Source organism: Cololabis saira, chromosome 20 (assembly GCF_033807715.1).
Source record: "Cololabis saira isolate AMF1-May2022 chromosome 20, fColSai1.1, whole genome shotgun sequence".
Classification (NCBI taxonomy): domain Eukaryota; kingdom Metazoa; phylum Chordata; class Actinopteri; order Beloniformes; family Belonidae; genus Cololabis; species Cololabis saira.
In genome coordinates, this window is record NC_084606.1 from 24,627,430 (window position 1) to 24,639,263 (window position 11,834).

The following is an 11,834-nucleotide window of genomic DNA, read 5'->3' on the forward strand; positions in this document are numbered from 1 at the left end:
TTTTGGGTTGTGGTCTTTACTTTTGGAACCAGTTTCAGCACGACCTTCACGGCGGCTGAATGCACATGGATGGTTGGTTACTCGGCACCCAATCCTCTCACGCGGGTTGTTTTTCACTGTGGTCCATTGGCAGATGGTACGGCAAGGGCGAATGACTTTATATCATGTTTCCACAGACAAGCAGCAAATCATCTCCAAGTCCCAGCAGCAGTGTGATGTGAGGTCCCCTCAACAGTCAGCATCCATCTCACTTCAGCTGCCCGCCTCCCTGCTTTACTCTTTGTTAATCTCCGGTGTGTTTGAGCGGAGCTGTGCGCATGTATCCGTCTGATCTCCTCAGATTGTTTGGCCCTGGCCTGTCTTGTAGTGATTGAGCTGCCATCCCAGGAAACATCCAGCTCTTGTGTTTGAAAAGAAAAAAAAAACAACAACCAAGCGCAGCACAGGAAGAATAATACTCGCTTGGAATGAGAAATTGGGCTGTGTACTTCTAGGTCTGTGGGAACAAGTGCTGCCTTGGAGCTTTCTTTTTTTCCTCCATCTGCTCTCAAGCCTGATAGATCAAACCCACGCTGCTCACAGAACTGCCTGGTTAGCGCTACGACCAATCAGAGCAACCAACAAGGTGATGTATTCAAAGCGGTGAAAATGAGTCAACGGGAGAGTGAGTTGCGTCTGAGAGTTTGATGAAGCGTGAGAGACGGCGGTGTCATAAAAATGTAATCTAACAACTGTTGCAAGCAGAATGGGAGAATAACTGGTGCGCTCAAACACTCAGACAAGCGATATCTTTCACGTCAGGGTCCGTGTGTATCACAGCTGGCTGCGGAGAGCGTTTCACATCACGCTCAGATTACTTCTTAAATAGCTGATGTTATTGTTAGTTATATCTTTATTGCAGGTTCACCAGATGTCTCTCACCATTTGTAAATAAGATGGGCCTCATCCACCACCGTCCCTGAGAGACTGTCAGAATATTCACCTTGTTCACTTGGTCCTCCATCAGGGCGATCAGCAGGGGGCAACAACCACCGGTCAGTCCCATTTAGCTACCGGTGGAGCTAACTGGAAATTCAACCTTTGCCGTACTCTGCCAACAAAAAAAAGTCCAGATCTTAAACCGTAGATGTCAAAGCTGCAGTCATCTACACTGTTTACCATCGTCATCGTTATCAACCCCGCCCAGAGACTCTCTCTATAACGATGGACTGATTTCATTGGCTCCTCATGACTTTAAAACAGAGTCACTGAGCTCCAATGGATGGAAGTTAGAAATACCTGCAAAGTACATTTACATTTTTCTAGCAGTGCGTCTGGATTTCTAGGCCATCTCTCTGTCAGTCTGCATTAAATACGAGCTACGCCCCTAGTGTTCAACGTGAGGAAGTACAGTTCTTTACAGATGCCCGACGCTCAAACACCGAGTTGTTGCTGGAGCAATAGGAGAGAAACTATTTACATGAGCACGGAGGAAGACTGTGGAGCACTTTGTGAAATATTTTGTTAAAAGAAGAGTGAGGCGACACACGATGGCAACATCTGAAGGAAGCTTGTTTTTTTTTCCAGAAGAAATAGCCTGCAAGCTACCTGGGCTTGCAGCGCTCCCGAGCACAGCGTGCACGCTCTCTGTGAAATCTGCCTCAAGTACATGCAATGTTTCCAAGGCAAATTACACCCACCCACCCCCCAACACCCCACCCCCCCTCAAAAAAACACCAGAAGGAGGTCAGCAACTTTATCAAAGATCACGTTCCTGTAGGAATTAAGGACTTCCAGACTCACCGCGTGAGTGCATAGAAACATATACTCAAAGATGATGGTTGTAAATATGGAAGACCAAAACTGACATAGTTACAAAATATAGCGCAGTAGTCTTGATTTTGGCCCAATACTGCTTCCTTATTGACCAATAGTAGAGGAGCTGGACCAAGAAGGGCCGCCCTCCTCATTTGCATAATGATGAAATGCATAAAGTAGGGAATGTAAAAACAAAGAATGCATGTGTAAGGAAAAGGAAAAACTAAATATATATATTTCAGCTTTTTATTTTTAATTATGTCAGTTTTGGTCCTCCACTAAACCAGCCAAGCGACGTCTAAGCTGATGATATTGCAGCTGATATTCACAGTTAACTATCCAGGGTGCAGGGGAACGTCCAGGACTACAGAATCTGCAGACTCTTTCTTCTTTTATTATCTGACATCCACGTGAAGAGGCACTGGATGTAGCCACACCATGTCTCCATCATTTCTCCAAGCACATCAACATCATTTGCCAGTGATCTTGTATTCCTTACTATGATCAAGTGAAGAGATCATTGAAATTTAAACAACCAATTTCCTTTTTCTCCATTTTTACCCTACGTCCTTGATGTTTCCTCTTCAGCCCATCTTCATTTTCTGATCCTATTACTTTGGTTTCAGAAGCCTCACTCAACTGCCCTCACATGTAAACATCTCCCCCGTTGTCACGGCAACCTTTCATAATAGGTTAAAACTAAAACACCCAAACCGGTACGGAAAGATGTTTCAGAAATCATTGTTTAAACAGAAAAGGGGTCAGAAATATCCCCCGAGCTCCTGCAACAGGCTGCCAGTAACGTGATCCTAGAAATGATCCGTTGTTGCTGGTGTCTACACACTGTTTTATCTCTCTGCAGTGTTTTCTAGATTGTTTTGACTGAGGCAGGAACTCACAGAGATCCCTCGAGGAGATTTTATTCCTTTTGCGTTACCTCCCAGTAAGGCATGCAGGTCATGCAGAACCGCAAGGTCCGAGTCATCCCAGCGACGGCCGCGTCCGCTTCACTTTAGTCCTCTTTTCAAATGTCTCAAACTGATGTGAATCCCACGCCCTTCGGCAAGCACAGTGTGAATGTTTTTGTATTGCAGACGGATCTCAAAATAAAACTACAAACCTCTCCCAAAGGGGCTGCATTGTTGTGTCCACGTTGCCGCGTGAACTAACGAGTAAATATCCCACATCTTTTTTGACAGGGAACGCAACATTTGCTGCAAGGTAACGCGCATAGTTTCATGTCCCATTCACACATTATCCGGGGACCTGCGGTCATTTCCAAAAGTCCAGAGGACGTGTCGCAACTCAAATCTGCTTTTAACTCCATATTCATATTTAATGTTAAATACAAGGTAATCGTGTAATAAAAAGCAATACTGCGACATCACCTCCAGGACCAATGTCTGTAAATCACGGTAAAAGATAGACTTCCCTTATCCAGTGGAAGCACCAACTGAATGCAGATGTCAGGGTGTAATTTCCACATTACTGCAGATCCAGGGGTCATTGTAGTCCATTGCAAAAAGGACATTAATCACACTTTCCTTTAAATTTACTGCTGTTGACCTGTTTTGTTTTGTTTTTCTTTGAAACTGTTGTACCTTCTTCTAACCTTGTTAACAGTACGTTCTGAATCGCCTGCCGGAGATGTGTATTTGCTCTGCAAATAATTTCAGCAGCAAAGCAAATAAGGTGGAATCCAGCTGTCTAATCAACACGAAAATGCATCTTCTGCTTTGTTTTTCTTCTGCAGGTAACAAGACAGATTGAAAGCAACCACAGCAGGGCCCCGAAGACATCATTATGACAAGAAAGAAGCTATTCCACGAGTAATGCTCTCCGAAAATAGGAAGCTTGCCTTGTAATGCTGTTTGTAATGTCAGAAGTGCCATCCGTCTTCTCCAGCCTGACACTGAGCTTCAGGAAATCATGAGGGCTATTTCTCCAAGCAAAGCTTTCTTTTGAGTGCTGAAAGCATCACCCGCCAGTTGACCTGCTACCCTCTCCAACAGTTGAAAAGAAACTAACATTTATTGAGAGGAAAAAAAGAGGAAAAGCTTCCATTAACCTTGACATGTTGTGACGGATGCTGCCGTTGTCACGCTGACGAGTCACAGTCCCGGCCGGGTATTGATCTATCGCAGCGGTTTCATGTCTTGGGGATGTTTTTGTAAGGCAAGGCAAGGCAAGTTTATTTGTAACACAATTCAACACAAGGTAATTCAAAGTGCTTTACATCAACATTAAAAGCGGCAAGACACAATTAAACAGTAAATAACAAATAAAATGATAAGAAAAGAGGTAAAATGATAAAAAAAACACAAGTAGTTAAAAAGTAATGGCAGTAGAGTACAGCAGGTACATCTCATTCTTACAATGGCAAGAATTACGTTTCTATACAGTCAAAACGTACAAAGACCGGGTCAAATACAGTATTACAAAAGTAATCTGTGCAGATTCGTGTAGTGAATCAGACCAATTTGACAATTCTAATTACAATGCCTCCATTCAGGGCTTATCCATCACTATTGTAACTTCACGCTGTTTTCAATAATCATAAGTATTTAATTTAAGAGTTTGCTTCAGTAAACAGTACACAATTAAACAGTAAATAACAAATAAAAATTAAATAAAATGATAAGATAAGAGGTAAAATAATGACAATTCATGGGAAGCGTGCATATTGTGGCATTGGTCTATTTCTCTTGGTAATGCAGCTCTGCCACTCCTCTGTCATTAAGCCCTTTCAGCAGAGAGGAGTGAACGGTGGGCGAGCGAGAGGGAGAGGCCTGTCACATGACATTTGGTCTGGGAGTCCGGGCCGCTGAGCGCTCGGGGAGACAGCACCAGTCACTGCCGTCACACGAGCCTCGGGTGCACACATCCGTCTCCATTCACATGCCAACGTCTCGTCAACGGCGTTGGCTGAAAAAAAATCGCAGTTCAAACCAAACTAAATCTAGCCTCGCTGTTAACGTGCTCGATGGCGACGAGTCTCCATGAGGGTCGTGCTTCTACTTGCTCGTCCCAGGCAGGTTCGCACACTCGTGCACACTCTGATACGTGCAAAAGCTCGAGCAGAAAATCTCTCAACAGCCGTGCAGATTGCGGATGCAGCAGGCTCCCCACGCCGCGCAAGCATAATTAGCACACTCGTTAAGCTCATCTGCATCTCTCTTCAAAGGAGATCGATGCAAATGGAAAGGATTTGGCCACTGGCAGCAATTAAGACAGAAACAACACATCCAAGCCGGGGGAACTCGGTTGCGTCGAGGCAAGAGACGGTTTCGTCTCAGGGAATGAACGCAACCATCCCCCTCCTTCCAACAGGAGCCGATCCAAATGCTTTTATTTGCTCCCATGTCAAATCAGGCTGTGTTTAATCGTGGCTGGTACCGGCCCTCCTGGTGATCACATAATCCCGGGCTCCGGGGGAGAGCGAGGTTTCATTAGGAAAATGCAAGCCACATCACTGACTCACTCCACTAACAAGGGCTGGCGTTCCAGCTGTACGCTCATGTATTCCTCTGGTATTTGATCTGCACTGATGTCCAAACACAGGCAGAAACACAGAAATTAGACACACCTTTTCCCACGGCATGGCCACAGATTTATTTTGACCTGCTGCTTTAAACATCGACAGCAACACGAACCGTGTTGAAGCACAGCTGAAAGATGTCTAAAACAGAGGATTTTGTTTCTTTCTTCCACTCTGACAGCTTTTGCTGAAAATGATTTGTCTTTTCTGTCTGAGGCAGGACTGATGCGTTTGTGCCGCGCCAGTTTAAGAACCCATGGCTCGCCGTAGCGGCGGATGGCGGTCCGATGGGAGGAAAGAAGAGACAGACCAAAACACTAACGGAGAATCTTTATTAGAACCAAGGACAAGTAAGGTTGGGATGTCTGGAAACTGCACACAGCCATGTGCAAGCTTTCGGTCCTCTCTTTTAATCCTGTGTTTTTGTATTAAGCATGATAAACAACCAAACCTTAGACAAACAGCAAAAGTGACGCTTTACACTGTGGCATCTATTGATAAAAATGAAGCTGAAAAGAAAAGAAAACATCATGTGGCCGATAAGTAGCCTCTGATCTTCTACACAGGAGGGTAAACTGCAGCCGGTCGTTACTGATCAACAGTTATTGATGAATTGATCTTCAGCAGAAGTGCAGAGCTCGATAAAAGAGCTTTAGTTTGATTGTTTTTCACTGGTCAAGAGGGGAAGACATCAGCAATGGTCTTAGAAGAGGAGTTTTTGCTGCACATCTGGAGTCTGGAGAGGCTTCAGTTCAGCTTTCTCCAGTGATCAAATTTCGACTGATTCCAGACTAAATGTAGAACTAAGTGAACAAGAGCTACAATCTCAGACCCTACAAGCCTTGCTGAACATGATATATGTTAAAGTCCTTTGCTCCTATGGTTTGAAGAAGACTGAGCTGCCAAGAGAAAGACTCTTTTTTTGTTTTTAAAAAGAGCAGGAAAGAATGACGGAGGTTTGCAGAACTGCACCTGAACAAACTAGACTTATAGTCAAGACGGCCTTAACCGAGACCAAGACACTACCAAGACCAGGGAGGATCAAGACCAAGACCAGGGGTCCGTTTCACAAAGCAGGTTCAACAAACACTGAGTCTAATCCTGAACTCTTAGTTGATCTACTCTGAGATCGGAAACTCTGAGTTTTCGGTTCCAGAACAGCGGATTTGAGGTAATTTACTCAACTCTAAGTAGTTTCACCTGGAGTTAAACCCGTGCGTGAGGGAAATCAAAAGCCATCATCAGTAGAGCGCTGATACAAGGATTCACCATGGCAACCTGCGACACAAAAGAGCACAATACATTTTCTTTTTTTTCTTTTTAACTTTATTTACCTTTTCAATTTACAAAATCCCTTTGAGGAAACATTAGTTTGCATCTCAAGATCCACATACTCCACGCCACTGGAGTTAGAAGTGTTAATACGTGCGTATGGCGAGTATGAGAGCATATTTTGGAAAAAAATTAAATTTTATTGTCATTTAGATCAGGGGCAGCCGCCACACCTCGGCTTCAGGGGAAAATGTAAATGTTTTTTTTTTAAATACATTTATGGAATTACTCTGTATCTATTTGTATTAATTTATTCTATTACTTCATACATATAAAATAACTACAAATGCATATCACAACAACATGATGGATTTCAGTAGGTATTATCTATCCCAACACTTGTACCCCCCACCCCTCATATCTTGAAATGTCCCAGCGTCCCTGACGACAGTGGTCGCTATCAATCTCGTTTTTAGTGCGCTCTGCAGTGTTACTAACTTACAAAAATGAAAAGGAAGCAGACAACCACGCAATAAAAAAAAAGAAAGAAGGCAAGTGATGGGTCCAGAAGATATTAACGAGGCTGTTAGCCACTGATGGATTAATTATGCAAGTTCATCTCAAAGTAAGATATAAATCCTCTTATACATCTGTTTAAGGGAAATATTTGACTTTTTTTTACTCTCCCTCTCCTTTTTGCATTTTGACTTTAACTGTTTGAAGTTAAACTGGGATGTCCCTGTCATATTGTTGCACTGACATAGTGAATAAAGTGAACGAGTTAAATTGCGTTTGTTAGATAAGCCTTTTCTGCTCTCTAACTCTGCCGCTTGCTGTCCGTGGTGTAGAAAACGGATGTGTATTGCGTAAAGACCCATTGGCTGAATTGACGCCACTGAGGGAGGAGACAGAGAGAAACTCCAGGTTTGCTGAAATAAACCTGGTCCCGACCAGGTTAGGTTCAGAGCGTCTGTTACTACGGTAACTGACCGAGAGCTTAAGTTACCTCTCTTTGTGAAACAGGCTAGAGTTACCTCTCTTTCTCTGGTTTGAGTTACCTCCCTTTGTGAAACGGAAAACTCAGAGTTTCCCTCATTTCAGGGTTAACAGACTCAGAGTTTTCACTAAACCTGCTTTGTGAAACGGACCCCACTTCAGAAACAAACCTAGTTATTTCCTGATCCTGCGTGATTGTAGAACATCAGCTCCATCCTGGTTCAGCTAGTTTCCATATAGGTTGTATTCAACTGCAGCACAATAACAGAGAAGTGGATGATGATGTTGAACTCACTATAAATGTTTTCATCCGTCAGCTGAGATCAGATATGTGTGGTGACTGCACTACCGCTATTTCTACACTATTGGAGGATTGACTAAGGATTGACATGACTATTAACTAGTCATCTAAAAGAAGTCACCTAGTAGTCAACAGTAGTCAAAGTCCTCTAGCAGAATAACCAGCCTCCAACACCCCCCTCCACCTCAGAAAAGGAATGAATAGTAAATGTTATGATTTAAATTGGACTTAATTTGGAGATGGAACCTGAATTTTAGCCAAATAACACTGAAGGACTGATGATCACAAAGCCATGTCTCGGATCACAAGAGACATGGCACAAGAGTGATCCGAGACATGGCGAGACCGAGACCGATGGCGAGACCGAGAGAACCGAGGCCGAGACAAGACAAAGACCACAAAAAAGTGGTCTTGAGAACTACAAGTCTAGAACAAACGACGAGACTTCTGGAGAAATGTCAGAAGAGAAGATGAAACCAAAAGGGAGTTGTTCGACCTCAATGCCCTCTGCTGCATGTGGCGAAAACCAAGCACACGTGCTGGGATTCAGCAGAAACACCTCATTTTGCAGCCATTGAGGCAAACAGGAACTTGCCTTTATACCAGAGTACTGTAGAGGCAAACGTGCCGCCATCTTTTCATCACCAAAAGCTCGATCACGAGCCGCTCTGTGGGGCAGTGGGTTAAGCAGTGGCTCATATACTGAGACTACAATCCTCCTGCAGCGGTCGCAGGTTCAAATCCCAGTCTTCCCACCTTTGCTGCATGTCATCCCCATTCTCTCTCTCTACCCCGTTCCTGTCTGTATACTTTGAATTAAGGGCCACTAGAGCCCAAAAAAATCTTTAAAAGACAAAAAAAAAAGGCTTGATAGCGATAGCGATAAAACCGTGAAGACCTTCGCATGGTTGAGATGTCACGGGGGGATCTCTGCATGGGTACGCACCCAAAAACATCTAAACTGAAGCAGTGATGGAAAGAAGAATGGGCTGAAGAGTCTTTTCACCTGTTTCTAGACAAACTTTTAAATAAATCCAGCATACTTGGCATATAAAATTGAAAACTAATTAGCAGAAAACACATTCGAGCTGCAGCTTACTTTGTCCCTTCAGTCATCATTTGCGAATATGGCTCATATTTGTGATGTTTTGCCTTCACATTTACCCAAAAGATTGAATCTTGCAAAGCAGATATGAGTTAATGTGTTGGTTAAACTATCTTGGTGCAGTGTGTGAAGCCTCCAGCAGCATGTTTGTTTGCTTGTGCATCCTCAGCATCGATCAGATCCTGCAGCATTTACGTACACGACGGAGAAAACGCCGGTGCATGTTAATAGCAACTGTTGCACAACATGCACCGCTCGCACCCCTGTGTCATCGGAGGCACTGCCGTGACTCGGGTCTCCATCTCATTCACCTCCCCTCGTTTATTCCTCCCATCTTCAGGCATCGTGAGTGGTTTTTACACCTAATGAGCCCCCTTCTGAATGCTTGTTTTTCAACAATGCTCCTTGAATTTCCGTGCTGCCGCACTGACGGACAGGCGGCTGCCAGGAGCGAGATTCAAGGCAGAGTTCAACGAGGGAGATGGACGATGCGTCTGAAAGTTCAATATGATGAAGGTTTTATTATTCTAATGAGGCAGGTGTTGGTTGAGAAGCTGAACGATGTGCCCCTCCCGGCCTGAATTCATTCAGATTATCAGCAGGAGTGTGGTTTTCCAGGTCATTGAGGATTAGGCCTTTGCCGTCCAGAGCCTCGATGGACACCCCTGAGAAATGGAGCACCGGGACCTGCAGGCCTATCAGGGGTAATACGAAATAAAAGTCGTCTCGTCTGTTTATTTGAATGAAAAGGGAGCAAAGACAACCTATGTCATGTACATCTTTAAGGTGCACGCATCAGTGAATCCTCTGGCTTCAGGTCGGCTCAGCCAGCCTAATGAAGACTAAACCAAAGTGCTTTTTAACACTCCGTGCAGCGTCTGTTGTCAGCATATTGTTTTCAACACATTTGAAGCGATACCTTGACACTTGAAGTCATTTTTAAAGCCAGAAAAGGTGTTTCTGATGGCAGGGGAAATTGATTTTTATTGGTTACGTGTGTGGGCTGTTGACATGGACAATTACGGCCTAATCTGTTGTTACCATCAGATCATGTGCATTCAGATGCACATCACACGACCCATTTCTGCAGCATATTAATCTCGGGGTGCTTTTTTGTCTTCAAGCGTTATTACATTTCTTTGCTCGGAGGCTTTCCTGAACTTGCTTGAAGCGGAGCTTTGCTTGATCAAAAGAGCCACGGCAGCCTGTATATCCCTTTCAAACTTTTGATTTGGCACATAAAAGTTTCATTGCTCTCTCGCCCCTTGTCAAACGCTTTAAAGGGCTCATTACAACAAGAAATACCTTGGTTCTTACCACCGCTGTGCTGGAAAATTACATTTATACAACCTTCTCTTGTTACCCTTCTGCGATCTCACACTTGTGAAATAGTATTTGAAGTTCGTGCTCAAGACGTCAGCCCCAAATCCTTGCGCTCCTCTTCAAAGAAAAACATTTTTTTTTTATAATGTTTGAAATTCTTTTGAATTAGTCAAAGAAAACAAAGGTAATTCATTAAGCTGCTCTACATGTTCACAAACCTCTGCATCAGCAGCTCTTATTGTGGTGAGTGAGAGGCGTGTCCTCTTGAGTGACAGGTGCATTGCAGTCTGTGGTGTCACATGGGTTCTAGACTAGTCACATTACTACTTGGTGAATTTGCCTTCTGAGCTTTGAACAAAGACAAAATTTGGACCTAAACTGGTCTAAATTTGACCCTTTTGCGTAGTTATGCGAGGTTGGGTTGGGTGGGTCAGGCATGGCCCGAATGACCCCCAAAGATCAAACAATTCTGCCGTATCTGGTGAACATGTGCCCAAGTTTAGACGTGTACGCTCACCTAAATCGAATGAAAGATGGTGAATCTTTCCACTATGAAGCCTGCATGCGGTCTCTGCCTAGGGCTGCCACCCGTCCCGTAAAATACGGAATTGTCCTTTATTTGAGAACAAAATGTTGCGTCCCATATTGAACTAATACGGGACACGATTTGTACCGTATTTTCATTAACTTTTACACCATATTCTAGTTGAATTATTGAAATAAATTAACCTTTACACCATATTCTAGTTGAATTATTGAAATAAATTAACTTTTACACCATATTATAGTTGATTTATTGAAATAAATTAACTTTTACACCATATTCTAGTTGAATTATTGAAATAAATTAACTTTTACACCATATTCTAGTTGAATTATTGAAATAAGTTAACTTTTACACTATATTCTAGTTGAATTATTGAAATAAATTAACTTTTACACCATATTCTAGTTGAATTATTGAAATAAATTAACTTTTACACCATATTCTAGTTGAATTATTGAAATAAATTAACCTTTACACCATATTCTAGTTGAATTATTGAAATAAATTAACTTTTACACCATATTCTAGTTGAATTATTGAAATAAATTAACTTTTACACCATATTCTAGTTGAATTATTGAAATAAATTAACTTTTACACCATATTCTTCACCTGTAGGCTATATTACATCTGGGCTGATGTGGACATACGTAGCATAGGAGGATATTTCAGCTGCTATATGGTTGGCTGTCTGTACAGTCATTCAAGTTCAATGCTATTAAAGCACTTTAAACTTTAAATCAAAGCATTTGGTTTTTTCATATAAAATAAACACATTTTTATTCAGTTTAGAAGTTTTGGGGCTTTTTTTTTGGCTCCTGCGCTGCTGAAATCAGGGTGTCCCTTATTTCTATTTCTGAAAGGTGGCAACCCTATCTCTGCCCCAAGTGGACCGCTGGAATGGTAGAGGGTGGGGCCCTGTCCATCCTCCAGCTTCTCTGGCTTGAAAAGCCCA